This window comes from Crinia signifera, chromosome 5 (assembly GCF_055691185.1).
Source record: "Crinia signifera chromosome 5, ASM5569118v1, whole genome shotgun sequence".
Classification (NCBI taxonomy): domain Eukaryota; kingdom Metazoa; phylum Chordata; class Amphibia; order Anura; family Myobatrachidae; genus Crinia; species Crinia signifera.
Genome location: NC_139221.1, coordinates 7,943,041 through 7,968,562, shown reverse-complemented (window position 1 = coordinate 7,968,562; position 25,522 = coordinate 7,943,041). Strand labels below are relative to the sequence as shown.

Genomic DNA, 25,522 nt, shown 5'->3' with positions numbered 1-25,522 from the left:
AGTCAGTATCAGTACTGGTGAGGTAGTCAGTATCAGTACAGGTGAGGTAGTATGTATCAGTACAGGTGAGGTAGTCAGTATCAGTACAGGTGAGGTAGTCAGTATCAGTACAGGTGAGGTAGTCAGTATCAGTACAGGTGAGGTAGTCAGTATCAGTACAGGTAAGGTAGTCAGTATCAGTACAGGTGAGGTAGTCAGTATCAGTACAGGTAAGGTAGTCAGTATCAGTACTGGTGAGGTAGTCAGTATCAGTACAGGTGAGGTAGTCAGTATCAGTACTGGTGAGGTAGTCAGTATCAGTACAGGTGAGGTAGTATGTATCAGTACAGGTGAGGTAGTCAGTATCAGTACAGGTGAGGTAGTCAGTATCAGTATAGGTAAGGTAGTCAGTATCAGTACAGGTGAGGTAGTATGTATCAGTACTGGTGAGGTAGTCAGTATCAGTACAGGTGAGGTAGTCAGTATCAGTACTGGTGAGGTAGTCAGTATCAGTACAGGTGAGGTAGTCAGTATCAGTACTGGTGAGGTAGTCAGTATCAGTACAGGTGAGGTAGTCAGTATCAGTACAGGTGAGGTAGTCAGTATCAGTACAGGTGAGGTAGTCAGTATCAGTACAGGTAAGGTAGTCAGTATCAGTACTGGTGAGGTAGTCAGTATCAGTACTGGTGAGGTAGTCAGTATCAGTACAGGTGAGGTAGTCAGTATCAGTACTGGTGAGGTAGTCAGTATCAGTACAGGTGAGGTAGTCAGTATCAGTACTGGTGAGGTAGTCAGTATCAGTACAGGTGAGGTAGTCAGTATCAGTACAGGTAAGGTAGTCAGTATCAGTACAGGTAAGGTAGTCAGTATCAGTACAGGTGAGGTAGTCAGTATCAGTACAGGTAAGGTAGTCAGTATCAGTACTGGTGAGGTAGTCAGTATCAGTACAGGTGAGGTAGTCAGTATCAGTACTGGTGAGGTAGTCAGTATCAGTACAGGTGAGGTAGTATGTATCAGTACAGGTGAGGTAGTCAGTATCAGTACAGGTGAGGTAGTCAGTATCAGTACAGGTAAGGTAGTCAGTATCAGTACAGGTGAGGTAGTCAGTATCAGTACTGGTGAGGTAGTCAGTATTAGTACAGGTGAGGTAGTCAGTATCAGTACAGGTGAGGTAGTCAGTATTAGTACAGGTGAGCTAGTCAGTATCAGTGCAGGTAAGGTAGTCAGTATCAGTACAGGCGAGGTAGTCAGTATCAGTGCAGTTAAGGTAGTCAGTATCAGTACAGGTGAGGTAGTATGTATCAATACAGGTGAGGTAGTATCAGTACAGGTGAGGTAGTATCAGTACAGGTGAGGTAGTCAGTATCAGTACAGATGAGGTAGTTAGTATCAGTACTGGTGAGGTAGTCAGTATCAGTACTGGTGAGGTAGTCAGTATCAGTACAGGTGAGGTAGTCAGTATCAGTACAGGTGAGGTAGTCAGTATCAGTACAGGTGAGGTAGTCAGTATCAGTACAGGTGAGGTAGTCAGTGTCAGTACAGGTGAGGTAGTCAGTATCAGTACTGGTGAGGTAGTCAGTATCAGTACAGGTGAGGTAGTCAGTATCAGTACTGGTGAGGTAGTCAGTATCAGTACAGGTGAGGTAGTCAGTATCAGTACAGGTAAGGTAGTCAGTATCAGTACAGGTGAGGTAGTCAGTATCAGTACTGGTGAGGTAGTCAGTATTAGTACAGGTGAGGTAGTCAGTATCAGTACAGGTGAGGTAGTCAGTATTAGTACAGGTGAGCTAGTCAGTATCAGTGCAGGTAAGGTAGTCAGTATCAGTACAGGCGAGGTAGTCAGTATCAGTGCAGTTAAGGTAGTCAGTATCAGTACAGGTGAGGTAGTATGTATCAATACAGGTGAGGTAGTATCAGTACAGGTGAGGTAGTATCAGTACAGGTGAGGTAGTCAGTATCAGTACAGATGAGGTAGTCAGTATCAGTACTGGTGAGGTAGTCAGTATCAGTACTGGTGAGGTAGTCAGTATCAGTACAGGTGAGGTAGTCAGTATCAGTACAGGTGAGGTAGTCAGTATCAGTACAGGTGAGGTAGTCAGTGTCAGTACAGGTGAGGTAGTCAGTGTCAGTACAGGTGAGGTAGTCAGTATCAGTACAGGTGAGGTAGTCAGTATCAGTACTGGTGAGGTAGTCAGTATCAGTACTGGTGAGGTAGTCAGTATCAGTACAGGTGAGGTAGTCAGTATCAGTACTGGTGAGGTAGTCAGTATCAGTATAGGTGACATAGTCAGTATTATTACAGGTGAGGTAGTCAGTATCAGTACTGGTGAGGTAGTCAGTATCAGTACTGGTGAGGTAGTCAGTATCAGTACAGGTGAGGTAGTCAGTATCAGTACAGGTGAGGTAGTCAGTGTCAGTACAGGTGAGGTAGTCAGTATCAGTACAGGTGAGGTAGTCAGTATCAGTACAGGTGAGGTAGTCAGTATCAGTACAGGTGAGGTAGTCAGTATCAGTACAGGTGAGGTAGTCAGTATCAGTACAGGTGAGGTAGTCAGTATCAGTACTGGTGAGGTAGTCAGTATCAGTACAGGTGAGGTAGTCAGTATCAGTGCCAGTGAGGTAGTCAGTATCAGCAGTAGCGCACGTAGGGGGGGTTTTCTGAGTACCCAGAACCCCCCCAGGAGTCTAAGGGCCCTAGCCTGAAAGCTGAGGGTCTCCTCTTTCCATGGGTACACAAATTTTAAAAATCGGCCCTTGGGAACCGGAGATATCTGACTTCAAAGCAGTGGTCCCCATCCAAGCCTGTTAATTGCTCTTCCCAGTCAGATATTTCAGGTTCTTTCTGACAGAGGGCCAGATTCTCTACGCTTCAAAAGTGATAAAATAGAGAGTGATAAACAGCCAGCCAATCAGCTCCTGACTGACATTTTTCAAACACAGTCTGTGACATGGCAGGTAGGAGCTGATTGGCTGGCTCTTTATCACTCTGGATTTTATCACTTTTGAAGCTTAGAGAATCTGGCCCTTAGAGTTTTTCTGAGGATATATTCCAAAAGCTGGGACTCTCCCCCTTTGATGGACACTAGTAGCTTGTCTCTACTGTGTCCAGAACCAGAGATATCAGCCTTCCAGCAGCTGGTTACTGCTCCAGCTCCACACACCTGGTATGTAGTTTTATATACTCGTTGGCGGATTGCTCTGCCTCCTGAACTCTGATCCCCTAGTCCCCAATACCATTTGGTAGGTGGGATTCTCTAGTTTTTAATTCCATTAAAATCTAAGAAATCTATTTCTGGGAACTGGAGATATCTGCAGTCAAGCAAGCTGTCCTCCCACCAGAGAATTATGAATAATAAGCCCACTCCACTATACACCCCTCCTCTGCGTATTAAACATCCTCTACCACCCTGGAAGTAATGTATTAGGGCCCCTTCATTCAGTCCAATGCCCCCATCTCCCACCATCTGTGCAGTAAAGGGGTAATTAGTGGAAATTACTGATCCAGGCCCTACATGCTGAGCGGTTGATATAATACCCCCTCAGGGCCGGTGCAAGCCCACCCCCCGCCCCAGGCAAATCCCCTCCGCCCGCCCGCCCCAGCGCTCACCAGCTCCAGGGAATGGGGGTGTTTGATGCGGCCACGATGGGGGGTGGGAGACAGGGGTTCCGGGCTGCTGCTGCCGGATCTCTCCCCCCTGCGGCTGGTCTCTTCCCGCTGCTGCTGCCGGTCCTTGATGCGGCCGGGAGACGTGGGTGCCGGGCTGCTGCTGCCGGATCTCTCCCCCATGCGCCTGGGACGGGGGTTCTGGGCTGCCGCCGCTGCCTGGTCTCTTCCCGCTGCTGCTGCCGGGTCCTTCATGCGGCTGGGGAGACGGGGGTGCCGGGCTGCTGCTGCAGGATCGGGGACGCAGGTGATGTGTGTGTGGGTGCACCACAGGGGGGGGGTTGGGCAAAGTCGCTCCATGGGGGAAGGGGAAGCTACACCGCTCACCTTCATCCCATCCAGTGGAGTCCCTGCTCCAACTTCCGCCCTGCAGTGGCCGGCGCCCTAGGCAAATGCCTAAAGCTGCCTAGTGGTGGCGCCGGCCCTGTACCCCCTACCAGTCGCGGGACATCAAAACTTCCCCCACCCCTACTGCTGGAGAATCGGTAGGGGCCCCAATACATTGCTATGCCCAGGGGTCTACACTGCTGTTATGTATGTATATATGTATATGTGTGTGTGTGTATATTATTATTTATATACATTTGGTCTATCTATAATACTTTAACTGACCCGGCATATACTGGGTCACCTAATTGTCCATCTCCGTGCTTTGCTCCGCCCCTCTGGAAACCCCCTTCTGAAAATCCTGTGTTTGCCACTGATCAGTGCAGGTGAGGTAGTCAGTATCAGTACAGGTGAGGTAGTCAGTATCAGTATAGGTGAGGTAGTCAGTATTAGTACAGGTGAGGTAGTCAGTATCAGTATAGGTGAGGTAGTCAGTATCAGTACAGGTGAGGTAGTCAGTATCAGTGCCAGTGAGGTAGTCAGTATCAGTACAGGTGAGGTAGTCAGTGTCAGTGCCGGTGAGGTAGTCAGTATCAGTACAGGTGAGGTAGTCAGTATCAGTACAGGTGAGGTAGTCAGTATCAGTACAGGTGAGGTAGTCAGTATCAGTATAGGTGAGGTAGTCAGTATCAGTACAGGTGAGGTAGTCAGTATCAGTGCCAGTGAGGTAGTCAGTATCAGTACAGGTGACATAGTCAGTATCAGTACAAGTGAGGTAGTCAGTATCAGTACAGGTGAGGTAGTCAGTATCAGTACAGGTGAGGTAGTCAGTATCAGTACAGGTGAGGTAGTCAGTATCAGTACAGGTGAGGTAGTCAGTGTCAGTGATGTAGTCAGTATAAGTACAGGTGAGGTAGTCAATATCAGTACAGGTGATGTAGTCAGTATCAGTACAGGTGAGGTAGTCAGTATCAGTACAGGTGATGTAGTCAGTATCAGTACAGGTGAGGTAGTCAGTATCAGTACAGGTGAGGTAGTCAGTATCAGTACAGGTGAGGTAGTCAGTGTCAGTGATGTAGTCAGTATAAGTACAGGTGAGGTAGTCAATATCAGTACAGGTGATGTAGTCAGTATCAGTACAGGTGAGGTAGTCAGTATCAGTACAGGTGATGTAGTCAGTATCAGTACAGGTGAGGTAGTCAGTATCAGTATAGGTGAGCTAGTCAGTATCAGTGCCAGTGAGGTAGTCAGTATCAGTACAGGTGAGGTAGTCAGTATCAGTATAGGTGAGGTAGTTAGTATCAGTGCCAGTGAGGTAGTCAGTATCAGTACAGGTGAGGTAGTCAGTGTCAGTGATGTAGTCAGTATCAGTGCCAGTGAGGTAGTCAATATCAGTACAGGTGATGCATTATGTATCAGTCCAGGTGACATAGTATCAGTACAGATGAGGTAGTCAGTATCAGTACAGGTGAGGTAGTCAGTGTCAGTGATGTAGTCAGTATAAGTACAGGTGAGGTAGTCAATATCAGTACAGGTGATGTAGTCAGTATCAGTACAGGTGAGGTAGTCAGTGTCAGTGATGTAGTCAGTATCAGTGCCGGTGAGGTAGTCAATATCAGTACAGGTGATGCATTATGTATCAGTCCAGGTGACATAGTATCAGTACAGGTGAGGTAGTCAGTATCAGTACAGGTGATGTAGTCAGTATCAGTACAGGTGAGGTAGTCAGTATCAGTACAGGTGAGGTAGTCAGTGTCAGTGATGTAGTCAGTATAAGTACAGGTGAGGTAGTCAATATCAGTACAGGTGATGTAGTCAATATCAGTACAGGTGATGCATTATGTATCAGTCCAGGTGACATAGTATCAGTACAGGTGAGGTAGTCAGTATCAGTACAGGTGAGGTAGTCAGTGTCAGTGATGTAGTCAGTATCAGTGCCAGTGAGGTAGTCATTATCAGTACAGGTGATGCATTATGTATCAGTCCAGGTGACATAGTATCAGTACAGATGAGGTACTATGTATCAGTACAGGTCACAAAGTAACAGTATCATTGCAGGTGACATAGTATATATGAGTATAGAGTATATCCACAGAGACAGAGCTGGATAGATATTGCATTTAACCACCTGTCATTTTCTTTAAATTCTCCCCCTTGTTCCACACACCCATAGGAATTGCCCCAGGAGCAGGTACATTGTGGATGCCACTTACCAATCAGAAGGGCGCTGAGAAGGAGACTGACAGGCGAGGGCAGTAACAGATGTGGCATGTCTGTAAGTCACTGAGTGCATGCGAGGGACAGCACTGGGCGAGTGACAGAGGGACAGCACTGGGCTAGTGACAGAGGGACAGCACTGAGCGAGTGACAGAGGGACAGCACTGGGCTAGTGACAGAGGGACAGCACTGGGCTAGGGACAGAGGAACAGCACTGGGCGAGTGACAGAGGGACAGCACTGGGCTAGTGACAGAGGGACAGCACTGGGGGATATCAGGAAGGAAATGGGTCTCAGCTCAGTCTCACGCTTTACTCATGGCCTGATTCTCATAAATGTCAAGTGCGGACGGATCTTGTGGTCATCTTCAGAGTGCACAGAAAGCAATGGCAGGCAGCACACACACACCTCACCATGCACCTCACCATACACCTCACCATGCACACATACCTCACATTGCACACGGATCTCACCATGCACACGGACCTCACAGGCACCTCACCATACACCTCACCATACACCTCACCATGCACCTCACCAGGCACCTCATCAGGCACACATACCTCACTGTGCACCTCACCATTCACACATACCTCACCAGGCACCTCACCGGGCACACACACCTCACCATGCACGCGCACCTCACCATGCACACACACCTCATCATGCACCTCACCACACACGCACCTCACCACACACATGCATCTCAGCATGCACACACCCCACCAGGTAAGTGTACATCACCATGCACACGCACCTCACCATGCACACGCACCACACACATGCACACGCACCACACACATGCACCTCACCATGCACACATACCTCACCATGCACACACACCTCACCATGCACACATATCTCACCATGCACACATACCTCACCATGCACACATACCTAACTATGCACACATACCTCACCATGCACACACACCTCACCATGCACACATACCTAACTATGCACACATACCTCACCATGCACATACACCTCACCATGCACACATACCTCACCATGCACACATACCTCACCATGCACACATACCTCACCATGCACACATACCTCACCATGCACCTCACCATGCACACACACCTCACCATGCACACATACCTCACCATGCACACATAACTCACCATGCACACACAACTCACCATGCACACATACCTAACCATGCACACACACCTCACCATGCACACATACCTCTCCATGCACACACCTCACCATGCGCACACACACCTCACCATGCGCACACACCTCACCATGCACACATATCTCACCATGCACACACACCTCACCATGCACACATACCTAACTATGCACACATACCTCACCATGCACACACACCTCACCATGCACACATACCTCACCATGCACACATACCTCACCATGCACACACACCTCACCATGCACACACACCTCACCATGCACACATAAATCACCATGCACACACACCTCACCATGCACACATACCTAACCATGCACACACACCTCACCATGCACACATACCTCACCATGCACACATAACTCACCATGCACCTCACCATGCACACACACCTCACCATGCACACATACCTCTCCATGCACACACCTCACCATGCACACACACCTTACCATGCGCACACATACCTCACCATGCACACATACCTAACCATGCACACATACCTCACCATGCACACACACCTCACCATGCACACACACCTCACCATGCACACATACCTCACCATGCACACATACCTCACCATGTACACACACCTCACCATGGCCCTTATTCTGATCGATGCGTACATTCCCGAATTCTTACGGAGCGGTCCGCACGCCACGCTGTGCGGACATCGTCCGTAGAAACGCCCACCGAGCCTCCGCATTCGGACGGACTCACTCTTTAAGAACAGGGCGTGTTTACGGACGACATACAAACCATGCGTGTGCGGTGGACACACACAGATTCTGCACGGTCTTACAGCGTATGCACGGTCTGACCGCGTATGCACGGCCTTACCGCGTCAGAACGGACGGGAACCTGCCAGTACGCACCGATGCAGTGTATTTACGCACAAATCCCCACCACTCTTATCTGAATTCCCAAATGGATCACATGACACACTTAGGCAATTAGCCAACCTCATTGAAAAGGGATTGCTTATCCTGCTCATCTATTATTTATCTAATTGATCATTAAACAATTAAAACCACTTTACATTAACCCTAACATTCTCTATGCAATAAAAACATCTATGTACTGTATATACCTTTTGCACCTTACATAACTAGACATCAATATTTTTAATTATTTCCTTATATTTATACTTATACTGTAAAATAATAAAAAAAAACACACAGACAACTTCGTACTTAAACGGTAACATTTATTTACATAAAATAACTTAAAAAAAAAAATCAGTCAAGCAGGAGGTCGCACAGGTCCTGAACATGGCCAGCCATCCTCAGCAGGTCCTCCCGCAGCCTCATTAGGGCCCCTCTCACACCCTGGCCTTCTTCCGGCTCATCTGTGGGCATGTGAAAAGGGGGTTCAACATTAATTATGCTACTCAGGTACACCTTGTACCTAAGTACCTACACCATGAGAAGTCATACATACAAACAATTACTTAGCCAATCCAGTATCTAAAGGCAGAAAATATATGATGATGATGCTCACACACACACACACACACACACACACTTGACAATGTATCTATCAAAATCACAACAACACTTGAGGATCACTCATACTTCTCCTGGCAAAACACTCCCCAATCTACTAGAAACCTACACCAGGGTTGCCGACTTTGTTAGTCTCCTCTCCGGGAGAAGCCCGGAGAGGAGAGTTTCCCAGCAGCCGTTCAGGGGGCGGGGCTTAAGCGTGACATCACTAAGCCCCGCCCCCATGATACAAAACCAGTAAATTTACGGATCTCCGTGGAGGGGGCGGGGCTAAATGACGCGATTGTGTCATTTTAGCTCCGCCCCCTCCTCTGAGACCCGAGGATTGCGGCATTTTAATGCCGCGATCCGAGGGACAGCGGGGGTGCCCCCTTAATCCGGGAGGGTTGCCCACCCTTCCGGGAGCCGGGAGGGGGGACCCGATTTTCGGGAGACTCCCGGAAATTCCGGGAGGGTCGGCAACCCTGACCTACACCCACTACAACATGCCACATTTAGCCATACATATATACCTGCATGTCACTGCTTAATAGCTAAACTGTATGATAGATAGATAGATAGATAGATAGATAGATAGATAGATAGATAGATAGATACCACATTAAAAGGATAGTCTAGTCCCTCTACCCTATTACTTTATGATTCCTTGTCACATTGCCAGACAGGTGAAAGTGCAGCACTAATCCGCTTCCATACACCAAACAATTTCTAAGGTCAATCCATCCTACATAATACCTTTCAAAAATACATGGCAACAACACGGGCACACTGGCTAGAGGGGGGCCCAGGGGAACTGGCCACTTGGGACTCCAGTATAAATCAGGCCTGACCATATTCCATTGTTGTTTTATTGTTGCTTCTATACAAAGACCCTCCAGAAATAAACACTCATCACCTACATGAGCCTCCACATTGCACGTTTGCAGCACGGCCCTATACGGCCAAAGTGTGTCTGTTGTTTTCCATTTGTTTGGACTACTCTTTACTATATTATAGCAAAATGTCATCAGCTTTGCAACATAACAAACTGTACCTAAGTTAGTAATGAGCCATTACGTCTACTTACCCCTGCCAGGCAGCTCCACCAGTTCTTCTTCCTCCAGACTTGGAGGTGGTGGTAAATCCTGGAGGGGTAGGCCGAGCTCCTCCTCTTGGTACACGGGAGGGGGGGGGGTAAACAGTGGAGGTTGGTGAGTGGCTAGGGGGAGGGGTGTGTGTAGGGGTGGTGGAGGTGAGGTATTCCACCTCATGGTGGCCCTCAACCTCCTCCTCCTCCATCTCCACCTATCCCGCCTCCTCCTCCTCCTCCACCTCCACCTGGCCCTCCACTTCGACCTCTTGGCCGACCTCCTGGACCTCCTGGACGGTCTCCTCTGCGTCCTCCTGGACAGGCTCCTCTGTGGCCTCCTGGGCCTCCTCTGCGGCCTCCTGGCCCACCTCTGCGGCCTCCTGGCCCACCTCTGCGGCCTCCTGGGCCTCCTCCTCTCTGGCCTGTCTGGCTCTCTCCCGTGCTGTGGGTTAAACAAACAAAATGGTTGAGTGTCATTTGACATTGTAATCACTATAACAAGTACATATCATAACCACATTATATATGTGTTATATATCACACATATAGTATATGGCATTTCTATGTCATCAACACCCAATTGACCTCATGTAATCTTAATATTAAATAATGTGAAAATGATAACATTCACTGGGCCAGATGCACTAAGCTTCAAAAGTCATAAAATGGAGAGTGATAAACAGGCAGGCAATCAGCTCATACCTGCCATGTCACAGACTGTATTTGAAAAATGTCAGGTAGGAGCTGATTGGCTGGCTGTTTATTACTCTCCATTTTATCACTTTTGAAGCTTAGAGAATCTGTCCCACTGTCAATTATGTGTATTTTGCGTCAATACTTACAGCGTTGAAGTCGCCGCCTCAGTGCGTGCAGCAGCTCCGGCTGGCGCCTCCGCAGGTCGGACCATCGCCTCTCCAACTGGGCGATGGTCCTCCGCACATTTGTGCGTGCGAATATTCTGCGCCGGGCAGCAACGTATGCCCGGCGCTTGTCCCTATTAGAGACATAGGGCCCTGCACGTCCTAGCCTCCGCTCCATAACGGAGACCAGGGCCAGCAGCTCCGCAGTGCTGAAGGGCGCAGCTCTCTGGTAGGAAGCCATTTTACCAATGGCGCATGAAAAATATTCATGTCCCGTGATTGGTTGTTCAGTTTACTATTTGGTATTAACTTTATTATCCATATTGACATGGACATTGTGTATGTGTTTTTATATTTTCATTGAATGTAAGTTGTGTGTAATGAAGCACATGTTGTCATCTGTTGCAGATCGCAATGTGTGCTACAGCAAACATGAGGAGTGACATGTATTAATATGTAAACTTTGATTGCAGGTGGCACGACTTCAAAACCAACCTCAAGAAGAAACTGACCAAGCGGTGGGAACACAGCCACACCTCTGGGGCTGGCCCCATGCCTGGAAAGCTCAAGCTCACCCCCCTGGAGGAGATGGCAGAGTGCTGCATTGCAGTCGAGGAGGTCCGGGGGGTGAGCACCATCGACAGCGAGGCCCCAGCGGAAGTCATGGCTTCTTTTCTTGAAGGTAATTATTTGCCATGCCATAAGTAGCTGGTCCTAATTTTGCATGGAATGTGTTGTAATTGTAATGTTCTCTTTCACCAGCATCCCCACCGCTTGGGCCAGAATCTCTTGAGGTTGAGGAGTCTGTGCCACCTGGCCCCAGTAGCAGGCCCGTGCAGCAACAGCCGCCAATGTCCGCGGCTGAATTGGCCACGTGGGGGCATGTGCTTTCCCATATTCAGCAGCAGGGAGAGTCGGCATCAGAGCGGGTGCGTAGGACCGAGCAGACTATCGCTGGGAGCCTGCAGGCTATGGCTGCCACCCAGCAATCAATTGCTGCTAGCCTGCAGGTGCTGGCTGATCAAGCCCTGCGCCAAAATGACCTCCTCCTCCACCATAATGAGCTTATGGTGGAGCTAGGTGCCAGCAATAGGGTCCTAATGTCATCCGTTTCTGGTGCATTCCCACCATCAGCACTCCCTGCTGCCAGAGGGGGAACAGCATCCCCCCCCCTCACCAGCATCTGCTCCACCTGGGCCATCATCTGACCGTGGCCGTGGCCGAAGAGCTGCTGCACGTGGCAAGGAGCCTGCCAGGGGCAAACGTGCCCGCAGATGAACTTGTGTCCGCATTAATCGAAACCCTTATGTCTTCCCAAATCTTTGATTGAGCTGTGTGTGTCAGCATCCTGTGTCCAATTCCGTGCAGAGGGTCACCACATTTGCCCTCGGTTCAAATGTCATGTTTGGTTCCCCTGTTGGCCTCTTTCGGCTACCATTACTGTGTGCTGTACTTGAAGTGTTGGTGCTATACTTTTGTTGTGAAGCCACCTGATGTGTCCCTAATGATTCTGCTGTGGCTATGTATGTCTATAATACATTTATTATATATTATTTACTTTTATTGCTGGTATGCTACCTTTTAATTTTTTACGCTTTCCATTTTAGTTAATAAGTTCTTGTAATAAATGTTTTTTTTTGGCCCCCAAATGTGTGGTTTAATTGATACATGCAGAAGTGACATGTGTATTTGTATTATTAATATTAAGTTGTGTCCATTATTTGCAGTGAAAAAGTGTGTGAAAAGTGCAGCATATATGTGTGTGTTTAGTAATGTTCCATTTAAGCTGCAATGGTTCCAATTGAAGCACTGACAAGCGTGTAATTAATGAGTAATGAGTAAAGGAGTGGATTGTATTGTGTTCAGCTGACATTGCTTGTAGTGATTAGGCGTTGCGATTGCCTAGCGCATGAACGAGTGGTGTCCGCAAAGCAATACTTGCTTATGGACTCCGCATATTTCTTGCCTTTTTGTTCGCGTGCATTCGGCGTGCTATCCGAATGCACGCCTACCAGAATGAGTGCACTCCCCCGTGTCCGCCCATGTTTCCGCCCAGTTTAGCCCACTTTGAAAGTACGCCCCTGTGTAGTTCCGAATGACGCCCATAATACGCCCATATTTCCCGAGTGATTGCGGTGCACATTTCTGTACGGGATTAGTGAGAACAAGTACGGAGACCATGCGTGGCACATGCGCATAGCGTTCCCCACGCATGCGCAGTCGGCTAAAAAACGCCATCCGAAAGTACTCGGAAATATACGCACCAACAAGAATAAGGGCCCATGCACACACACCTCACCATGCACACATACCTCACCATGCACACACACCTCACCATGCACACACACCTCACCATGCACACATACCTCACCATGTACACACACCTCACCATGCACACACACACACACCCCTCACCATGCACCTCACCATGCACACATACCTCACCATGCACACATACCTAACCATGCACACATACCTCACCATGCACACACACCTCACCATGCACACATACCTCACCGTGCACACACACCTCACCATGCACACACACCTCACCATGTACACACACCTCACCATGCACACACACCTCACCATGCACACACACACACACCCCTCACCATGCACCTCACCATGCACACATACCTAACCATGCACACATACCTCACCATGCACACACACCTCACCATGCACACACACCTCACCATGCACCTCACCATGCACACATACCTCACCATGCACACATACCTAACCATGCACACATACCTCACCATGCACACACACCTCACCATGCACACACACACACCTCACCATGCACCTCACCATGCACACATACCTCACCATGCACACATACCTAACCATGCACACATACCTCACCATGCACACACACCTTACCATGCACACACACCTCACCATGCACACACACACCTCACCATGCACCTCACCATGCACACATACCTCACCATGCACACATACCTAACCATGCACACATACCTCACCATGCACACACACCTCACCATGCACACACACCTCACCATGCACACACACACACACCTCACCATGCACCTCACCATGCACACATACCTAACCATGCGCACATACCTAACCATGCACACACACCTCACCATGCACACACACCTTACCATGCACTCATACCTCACCATGCACACATACCTCACCATGCACACACACCTCACCATACACACATACCTAACCATGCACACACACCTCACCATGCACACATACCTCACCATGCACACATACCTCACCATGCACAAACACCTCACCATGCACACACACCTCACCATGCACACACACCTCACCATGCACACATACCTCACCATGCACACACACACACACACACACACACACACACCTCACCATGCACACATACCTCACCATGCACACACACCTCACCATGCACACACACACCTCACCATGCACACATACCTCACCATGCACACATACCTCACCATGCACACATACCTCACCATGCACCTCACCATGCACACATACCTAACCATGCACACATACCTCACCAGGCACCTCACCATGCACGCCCTCCTCACCATGCACCTCACCATGCACCATACACCTCACCACCTGTGTGTGGTGAGGTGCATGGTGAGGTGCATGGTGAGGTATGTGTGCATGGTGAGGTGCCTGGTGAGGTGTGTGTGCGCATGGTGAGGTGTGTGTGCGCATGGTGACGTACTCCTACCTGGTGAGGTGTGTGTACACGCTGAGATGCGTGTGAGTGTGGTGAGATGCATGATGAGGTGTGTGTGCATTGTGAGGTGCGTGTGCATGGTGAGGTATGTGTGCATGGTGAGGTGCATGGTGAGGTATGTGTGCATGGTGAGGTATGTGTGCATGGTGAGGTATGTGTGCATGGTGAGGTATGTGTGCATGGTGAGGTGTATGTGCATGGTGAGGTATGTGTGCATGGTGAGGTGTATGTGCATGGTGAGGTGTGTGTGCATGGTCAGGTATGTGTGCATGGTGAGGTGCATGGTGAGGTATGTGTGCATGGTGAGGTATGTGTGCATGGTGAGGTGCATGGTGAGGTATGTGTGCATGGTCAGGTATGTGTGCATGGTGAGGTGCATGGTGAGGTATGTGTGCATGGTGAGGTATGTGTGCATGGTGAGGTGCATTGAGAGGTATGTGTGCATGGTGAGGTATGTGTGCATGGTGAGGTGCATGGTGAGGTATGTGTGCATGGTGAGGTGCATGGTGAGCATGCACACACACCTCACCAGATAGGAGTACGTCACCATGCACCTCACCATGCACCTCACCATGCACACATACCTCACCATGCACCTCATCAGGCACAAACACTTCACCATGCACGCCCTCCTCACCATGTACCTCACCATACACCTCACTATACACTTCACCATGCACACACACCTCACCATGCACACACACCTCACCATGCACACATACCTCACCATGCACACACACCTCACCATGCACACATACCTCACCATGCACCTCATCAGGCACAAACACTTCACCATGCACGCCCTCCTCACCATGTACCTCACCATACACCTCACTATACACCTCACCATGCACACATACCTCACCATGCACACACACCTCACCATGCACACGCGCCTCACCATGCACACGCGCCTCACAATGCACACCCACCTCATCATGCACCTCACCACACACATGCACCATGCACACACACCTCACCAGGTAGGAGTACGCCACCATGCACACACACCTCACCATGCACACACACCTCACCATGCACACGCACCTCACAATGCACACCCACCTCATCATGCACCTCACCACACACATGCACCATGCACACACACCTCACCAGGTAGGAGAACGTCACCATGCACACACACCTCACCATGCACACACACCTCACCATGCACACACACCTCACCATGCACACACACCTCACCAGATAGGAGTACGTCACCATGCACCTCACCATGCACCTCACCATGCACACATACCTCACCATGCACCTCATCAGGCACAAACACTTCACCATGCACGCCCTCCTCACCATGTACCTCACCATACACCTCACTATACACTTCACCATGCACACACACCTCACCATGCACACACACCTCACCATGCACACATACCTCACCATGCACCTCATCAGGCACAAACACTTCACCATGCACGCCCTCCTCACCATGTACCTCACCATACACCTCACTATACACCTCACCATGCACACATACCTCACCATGCACACACACCTCACCATGCACACGCGCCTCACCATGCACACGCGCCTCACAATGCACACCCACCTCATCATGCACCTCACCACACACATGCACCATGCACACACACCTCACCAGATAGGAGTACGCCACCATGCATGCACACACACCTCACCATGCACACACACCTCACCATGCACACGCACCTCACAATGCACACCCACCTCATCATGCACCTCACCACACACATGCACCATGCACACACACCTCACCAGGTAGGAGAACGTCACCATGCACACACACCTCACCATGCACACACACCTCACCATGCACACACACCTCACCATGCACACACACCTCACCATGCACACACACCTCACCAGGTAGGAGTACTTAACCATGCACCTCACCATGCACCCCATTACGCACCTCACCATGCACACGCACCTCACCATGCACCTCATTACGCACCTCACCATGCACACGCACCTCACCATGCCGGTGCCGGGCCCATTGCATCTGCACCATGCGTCATGTGTGCCGCAGCCTTTACATATCTGCGGCAGACCTCCTCTGACACTCAGTACCTTATCCCTACTGTTGCATTTATAAAAAGGGCCTGTTTCAAAAGTTGCCAGAGTGTCTTTTTCTTTGTTTTATATATATGCTGCTACCTGTACCTGCATCACCAGAGGGAGAACAGGATTCTCCTCAATCTGGAGAGCAAAGACCAAGTATTCCCCTTTTTTTCTTTCCCAATAGTATGGGGTACTGTGCGACAGACATGGTCTCTGCTGCAGAGATGTGAAGGCCACTGCCCACATGGCGCACATCAATGGGGCCGGGCCCACTGCATCTGTGCCATGCGCCATGTGTGCCGCAGCCCCCACACATCTGCGGCAGACCTCCTCTGCCACACAGTAGCCCGTACTTATTGGGAAAGTTAAAACTGGGTGATACTTAAATGTTTATATATAGTAGTGTGATTTTTTTTAAAAAAATTTATACAGTATTGTCATATATTAGCGTAAACCCAATAATTATATATTGTTCTATATATTTCCAAATGTTTTATATATTAAAGGCCTAAATTATCAATAAAACAATTTTGTTTGCACAATAAAGTGTACGGTGTCTTTTTCCTCCTTACTTTGCAATACTGGTACTGCAGCACCTTCACACTGGCTTTACAGGTCTCCGGGATAATGAGGCCCAAAGCTTGCGGGGAGATGAGGGATCCAAACTTCAGGTCAGCAAGAGATCGTCCTGTCGCCAGAAACCTCAGAGTCACCACCAGCCATCCCTCAGCAGGGATAGCCATGCAATACTTGGTATCCTGGTTCTCGATGTGGGGAGTCACAAGACACAGCAATTCCTGGAAGGTGGCATCATCCATCCGCAAAAAGTTCCGGTAGTCATCTGGGTTATTTTCCCTGATGTCCCTGAGCAGTGGCATGTGAGAACGAGTCTGACGCTGCAGTAGCCACTGCTTTGTCCAGCATGATCCTCCCCTCCTGAGCTGGGCCCTCTGACACCTGGGCTTCAGCACAGAAAAATAGTGCAGGTATCTTGCTGGTGCTGACCCATCACTGCATTCTCCATAGTGGACACTGTCAGTGCAGGGTTAAAAGACACTTTGTAATGGCAGCAAAACAAAGTAATGTATAAAATAGCTATGTGCAGCGTTTAGCAGGTATACACCAAGCCTCACTAGTAACAAAGCAGAAATGGCGGCTGCTATTCCTATCCCCTCAGCTAGTCCAGCCCCTTTATTTAAATTTCAATGGCCAATCTGACGACGGTCGCATGTGGTTCTTGTAAAAAACAAAAACCTGCGATCCGACCGTCTTTACGACCATCACGGGCGCATCGGGATCGGATTTAGATCGTTCTGCAAAAAAAACACAATTTTTGCTAATCGTTTCCTGGGAGCTCCCGGGAAGTCCAAGGGAAATCGTTCCATGGTCGTCTAGTGGTCGTGGACAATCGTGGTCGTCCTGGTGTGTACCCCACATTGGTCTGCATTTGCAAATACCTGTAATTAAGCTATTTTTCAAGTAAAGCATTGTCATACTTTTTGTGCAATTATTTCACCGTTTGTAATTATATTTAAGGGTTATAGAATATACATAAATAAGAATGTGTTATCACTCTGTATAGCACACATTTATTAATTATTTATTAACTTTTTTATATAGCACATCATTGCGCTTTACAAAAGGAGACAGTGATACAACAAACAGGGTATTTACAGACAGTAAAAGGTAGGAGGGCCCTGCTCGCAAGCTTACAATCTATAGGGAAATAGGCATTGATACATAAGGATAGATACCATATTCTTTAGTGCAATGATTCCACCAGAACGCAAGGTTCTATGACTGGTTCTGGAATTTGATAAGCTTGCCTGAAGAGATGAGTTTTTAGGGAACGCTTATAGGTTTGGAGACCCGGGGAGAGACTTATTGTGCTTGGGAGGGCATTCCACAGAGTGGGTGCAGCCCGAAGAAAGTCCTGCAGTCGGGAATGGGAGCGAGTAATGAGTGTGGATGAGAGACGCCGATCTTGGGAGGAGCGTAGAGGTCGTGTTGGATGATATTTGAGATAAGAGAAGATATGTATGTTGGTGTAGTTTGGTTTATGGCTTTGTGTGTAAGTAAAATAATTTTGTATTGAATACGGTAGAATACAGGTAACCAATGAAGTGACTGACAGAGTAGCTTTGCAGACGATGAACGTCTGGCTAGGAAGATTAGCCTCGCAGCTGCATTCATGATGGACTGTAGTGGTGAGAGTCTGTATTGGGGAAGGCCAATAAGGAGACTATTGCTATAATCAATGCGTGAGATGATGTGAGCATGGATTAGAGTTTTTATAGTTTTTAGAGTCTTGTGTAAGGTAAGGGCGAATTTTGAATATGTTTTTTAGGTGCATGTGGCATGATTTTGAGACAGATTGAATGTGGGGAACAAAGGAAAGTTCAGAGGGTGATTGTCATATTCTCAACAGCAATAGAGATATCAAATTATGAATATAATGAAATCTGTTTTTGAAATATTAAGGTTGAGGTACAACAGTTGTTTCTCTGTATAACACACATATAACAGGGGTCTCTCTGTATAGCACACATGAATCAGGGGTATCTCTGTATAGTACACATACAACATGGGTCTCTCTGTATAACAAACATATACCAGGGGGTCTCTCTGTATAGCACACATATACCAGGGGGTCTCTCTGTATAGCACACATATACCAGGGGGTCTCTTTGTATAGCACACATATACCAGGGGGTCTCTTTGTATAGCACACATATACCAGGGGTCTCTCTGTATAACAAACATATACCAGTGGGTCTCTCTGTATAGCACACATATAACAGGGGCCTCTCTGTATAACACACATATACCAGGGGGCCTCTCTGTATAACACACATATACCAGGGGGTCTCTTTGTATAGCACACATATAACAGGGGTCTCTCTGTATAACAAATATATACCAGGGGGTCTCTCTGTATAGCACACATATAACAGGGGTCTCTCTGTATAGCACACATATACCAGGGGGTCCCTCTGTATAAAACACATATAACAGGGATCTCTCTGTATAGCACACATGGATCAGGGGTATCTCTGTATAGTACACATATAACAGGGGTCTCTCTGTATAACAAACATATACCAGGGGGTCTCTCTGTATAGCACACATATAACAGGGGTCTCTTTATATAGCAGACATATACCAGGGAGTCTCTCTGTATAGTACACATATAACAGGGGTCTCTCTGTATTGCACACATATAACAGGGGTCTCTCTGTATAGCACACATATACCAGGGGGTCTCTTTGTATAGCACACATATAACAGGGGTCTCTCTGTATAGCACACATATACCAGGGGGTCTCTCTGTAGAGCACATATATAAATGGGGTTTCTCTGTATAGTACACATATAACAGGGATCTCTCTGTATTGCACACATATATCAGGAGTCTCTCTGTATAGCACACATATACCAGGGGGTCTCTCTGTATAGCACAGATATAACAGGGGTCTCTCTGTATTGCACACATATAACAGGGGTATCTCTGTATAACACACATATACCAGGGGGTCTCTCTTTATAACACACAAATACCAGGGGGTCTCTCTGTATAACAAACATATACCAGGGGGTCTCTCTGTATAGCACACATATAACAGGGGCCTCTCTGTATAGCACACATATACCAGGGGGTCTCTTTGTACAGCACACATATAACAGGGGTCTCTCTGTATAGCACACATATACCAGGGGGTCTCTCTGTATAACACACATATAACAGGGATCTTTCTGTATAGCACACATATAACAGGGGTCTCTCTGTATAGCACACATGAATCAGGGGTATCTCTGTATAGTACACATACAACATGGGTCTCTCTGTATAACAAACATATACCAGGGGGTCTCTCTGTATAGCACACATATACCAGGGGGTCTCTCTGTATAGCACACATATACCAGGGGGTCTCTTTGTATAGCACACATATACCAGGGGGTCTCTTTGTATAGCACACATATACCAGGGGTCTCTCTGTATAACAAACATATACCAGTGGGTCTCTCTGTATAGCACACATATAACAGGGGCCTCTCTGTATAACACACATATACCAGGGGGCCTCTCTGTATAACACACATATACCAGGGGGTCTCTTTGTATAGCACACATATAACAGGGGTCTCTCTGTCTAACAAATATATACCAGGGGGTCTCTCTGTATAGCACACATATAACAGGGGTCTCTCTGTATAGCACACATATACCAGGGGGTCCCTCTGTATAAAACACATATAACAGGGATCTCTCTGTATAGCACACATGGATCAGGGGTATCTCTGTATAGTACACATATAACAGGGGTCTCTCTGTATAACAAACATATACCAGGGGGTCTCTCTGTATAGCACACATATAACAGGGGTCTCTTTATATAGCAGACATATACCAGGGAGTCTCTCTGTATAGTACACATATAACAGGGGTCTCTCTGTATTGCACACATATAACAGGGGTCTCTCTGTATAGCACACATATACCAGGGGGTCTCTTTGTATAGCACACATATAACAGGGGTCTCTCTGTATAGCACACATATACCAGGGGGTCTCTCTGTAGAGCACATATATAAATGGGGTTTCTCTGTATAGTACACATATAACAGGGATCTCTCTGTATTGCACACATATATCAGGAGTCTCTCTGTATAGCACACATATACCAGGGGGTCTCTCTGTATAGCACAGATATAACAGGGGTCTCTCTGTATTGCACACATATAACAAGGGTATCTCTGTATAACACACATATACCAGGGGGTCTCTCTTTATAACACACAAATACCAGGGGGTCTCTCTGTATAACACACATGGATCAGGGGTATCTCTGTATAGCACACATATAACAGGGGTCTCTCTGTATAGCACACATATACCAGGGGATCTCTCTGTATAACACACATATAACAGGGGTCTCTCTGTATAGCACACATATACCAGGGGGTCTCTCTGTATAGCACACATATACCAGGGGGTATCTCTGTATAACACTCATATAACAGGGGTCTCTCTGTATAGCACACATATAACAGGGGTCTCTCTGTATAGTACACATATACCAGGGGATCTCTCTGTATAACACACATATAACAGGGGTCTCTCTGTATAGCACACATATACCAGGGGGTCTCTCTGTATAGCACACATATAACAGGGGTCTCTCTGTATAGCACACATATAACAGGGGTCTCTCTGTATAACACATATACCAGGGGGTCTCTTTGTGTAGCACACATATACCAGGGGGTCTCTCTGTATAGCACACATATACCAGGGGGTCTCTCTGTATAGCACACATATAACAGGGGTCTCTCTGTATAGCACACATATACCAGGGGGTCTCTCTGTATAGCACACATATAACAGGGGTCTCTCTGTATAGCACATATATACCAGGGGGTCTCTCTGTATAGCACACATAAACCAGGAGTCTCTCTGAATAGCACACATATACCAGGGGGTCTCTCTGTATAACACATATACCAGGGGGTCTCTTTGTATAGCACACATATACCAGGGGGTATCTCTGTATAACACACATATAACAGGGTCTCTCTGTATAGCACACATATACCAGGGGGTCTCTCTGTATAGCACACATATACCAGGGGGTCTCTCTGTATAACACACATATAACAGGTGGTCTCTCTGTATAGCACACATATACCAGGGGGTCTCTCTGTATAACACACATATACCAGGGGGTCTCTCTGTATAGCACACATATAACAGGGGTCTCTCTGTATAACACACATATACCAGGGGGTCTCTCTGTATAACAAACATTTAACAGGGGTCTCTCTGTATAACACACATATACCAGGGGGTCTCTCGGTATAACACACATATAACAGGGGTCTCTCTGTATAGCACACATATACCAGGGGGTCTCTCGGTATAACACACATATACCAGGGGTCTCTCTGTATAGCACACATATACCAGGGGGTATCTCTGTATAACACACATATAACAGGGTCTCTCTGTATAGCACACATATACCAGGGGGTCTCTCTGTATAGCACACATATACCAGGGGGTCTCTCTGTATAACACACATATAACAGGTGGTCTCTCTGTATAGCACACATATACCAGGGGGTCTCTCTGTATAACACACATATACCAGGGGGTCTCTCTGTATAGCACACATATAACAGTGGTCTCTCTGTATAGCACACATATAACAGGGGTCTCTCTGTATAACACACATATAACAAGGATCTCTCTGTATAGCACACATATAACAGTGGTCTCTCTGTATAGCACACATATAACAGGGGTCTCTCTGTATAACACACATATACCAGGGGGTATCTCTGTATAACACACATATAACAGGTGGTCTCTCTGTATAGCACACATATACCAGGGGGTCTCTCTGTATAACACACATATACCAGGGGGTCTCTCTGTATAGCACACATATAACAGTGGTCTCTCTGTATAGCACACATATAACAGGGGTCTCTCTGTATAACACACATATAACAAGGATCTCTCTGTATAGCACACATATAACAGTGGTCTCTCTGTATAGCACACATATAACAGGGGTCTCTCTGTATAACACACATATACCAGGGGGTATCTCTGTATAACACACATATAACAAGGATCTCTCTGTATAGCACACATATAACAGTGGTCTCTCTGTATAGCACACATATAACAGGGGTCTCTCTGTATAACAAACATTTAACAGGGGTCTCTCTGTATAACACACATATACCAGGGGGTCTCTCGGTATAACACACATATAACAGGGGGTCTCTTTGTATAGCACACATATACCAGGGGGTCTCTCTGTATAGCACACATATAACAGGGGGTCTCTTTGTATAGCACACATATACCAGGGGGTCTCTCTGTATAGCACACATATACCAGGGGGTATCTCTGTATAACACACATATAACAGGGTCTCTCTGTATAGCACACATATACCAGGGGGTCTCTCTGTATAGCACACATATACCAGGGGGTCTCTCTGTATAACACACATATAACAGAGTCTCTCTGTATAGCACACATATACCAGGGGGTCTCTCTGTATAACACACATATACCAGGGGGTCTCTCTGTATAGCACACATATAACAGTGGTCTCTCTGTATAGCACACATATAACAGGGGTCTCTCTGTATAACACACATATACCAGGGGGTCTCTCTGTATAGCACACATATAACAGTGGTCTCTCTGTATAGCACACATATAACAGGGGTCTCTCTGTATAACACACATATACCAGGGGGTCTCTCTGTATAACAAACATTTAACAGGGGTCTCTCTGTATAACACACATATACCAGGGGGTCTCTCGGTATAACACACATATAACAGGGGTCTCTCTGTATAGCACACATATACCAGGGGGTCTCTCGGTATAACACACATATAACAGGGGTCTCTCTGTATAGCACACATATACCAGGGGTCTCTCTGTATAGCACACATATAACAAGGATCTCTCTGTATAGCACACATATAACAGTGGTCTCTCTGTATAGCACACATATAACAGGGGTCTCTCTGTATAGCACACAAATACCAGGGGGTCTCTCTGTATAGCACACATATAACAGGGGGTCTCTCTGTATAGCGCACATATAACATGGGTCTCTCTGTATAGCACACATATACCAGGGGTCTCTCTGTATAGCACACATATAACAGGGGTCTCTCTGTATAGCACACAAATACCAGGGGGTCTCTCTGTATAGCACACATATACCAGGGGTCTCTTTGTATAGCACACATATACCAGGGGGTCTCTCTGTATAGCACACATATACCAGGGGGTCTCTCTGTATAGCGCACATATAACAGGGGTCTCTCTGTATAGCACACATGGATCAGGGTCATCTCTGTATAGCACACATATAACAGGGGTCTCTCGGTATAACACACATATAACAGGGGTCTCTCTGTATAGCACACATATACCAGGGGTCTCTCGGTATAGCACACATATAACAAGGATCTCTCTGTATAGCACACATATAACAGTGGTCTCTCTGTATAGCACACATATAACAGGGGTCTCTCTGTATAGCACAGAAATACCAGGGGGTCTCTCTGTATAGCACACATATACCAGGGGGTCTCTCTGTATAGCACACATATACCAGGGGGTCTCTCTGTATAGTGCACATATAACAGGGGTCTCTCTGTATAGCACACATGGATCAGGGGTATCTCTGTATAGCACACATATAACAGGGGTCTCTCTGTATAACAAACATATAACAGGGGTCTCTCTGTATAGCACACATATACCAGGGGGTCTCTTTGTATAGCACACATATACCAGGGGTCTCTCTGTATTGCACACATATAACAGGGGTCTCACTGTACAGCACACATAGATCAGGGGTTTCTCTGTACAGCACACATATAACAGGGGTCTCTCTGTATAGCACACATATAACAGGGGTCTCTCTGTATAGCACACATATAACAGGGGTCTCTCTGTACATCACACATAGATCAGGGGTTTCTCTGTACAGCACACATATACCAGGGGGTCTCTCTGTATAGCACACATATACCAGGGGGTCTCTCTGTATAGTACACATATAACAGGGGTCTCTCTGTATTGCACACATATAACAGGGGTCTCTCTGTATAGCACATATATAACAGGGGTCTCTCTGTATTGCGCACATAGATCAGGGGTCTCTCTGTATAGCACACATAGATCAGGGGTCTCTCTGTATAGCACACATAGATCAGGGGTCTCTGTATAGCACATATATAACAGGGGGTATCTCTGTATAACACACATATAACAGGGTCTCTCTGTATAGCACACATATACCAGGGGGTCTCTCTGTATAGCACACATAGATCAGGGGTCTCTCTGTATAGCACACATATAACATGGGTCTCTCTGTATAGCACACATATAACAGGGGTCTCTCTGTATAGCACACA

The 25,522-nt window shown here is 47.4% G+C and overlaps 1 protein-coding gene across 2 annotated transcripts in view; it reads right to left on the bottom strand.

Annotated features, from left to right (window-relative positions):
* LOC146079912 (uncharacterized) overlaps positions 1-25,522 on the bottom strand; it is a 77,333-nt gene that overhangs the window by 44,012 nt on the left and 7,799 nt on the right. The window contains exon 2 of one of the 2 annotated variants that reach the window (XM_083186621.1): positions 17,134-17,593. The exons of the other annotated variant lie outside the window; for it this stretch is intronic. The gene's annotated coding sequence lies outside the window, so the exon portion shown is untranslated. The remainder of the gene's footprint in view (positions 1-17,133; positions 17,594-25,522) is intronic. 2 annotated transcript variants of the gene reach the window in all.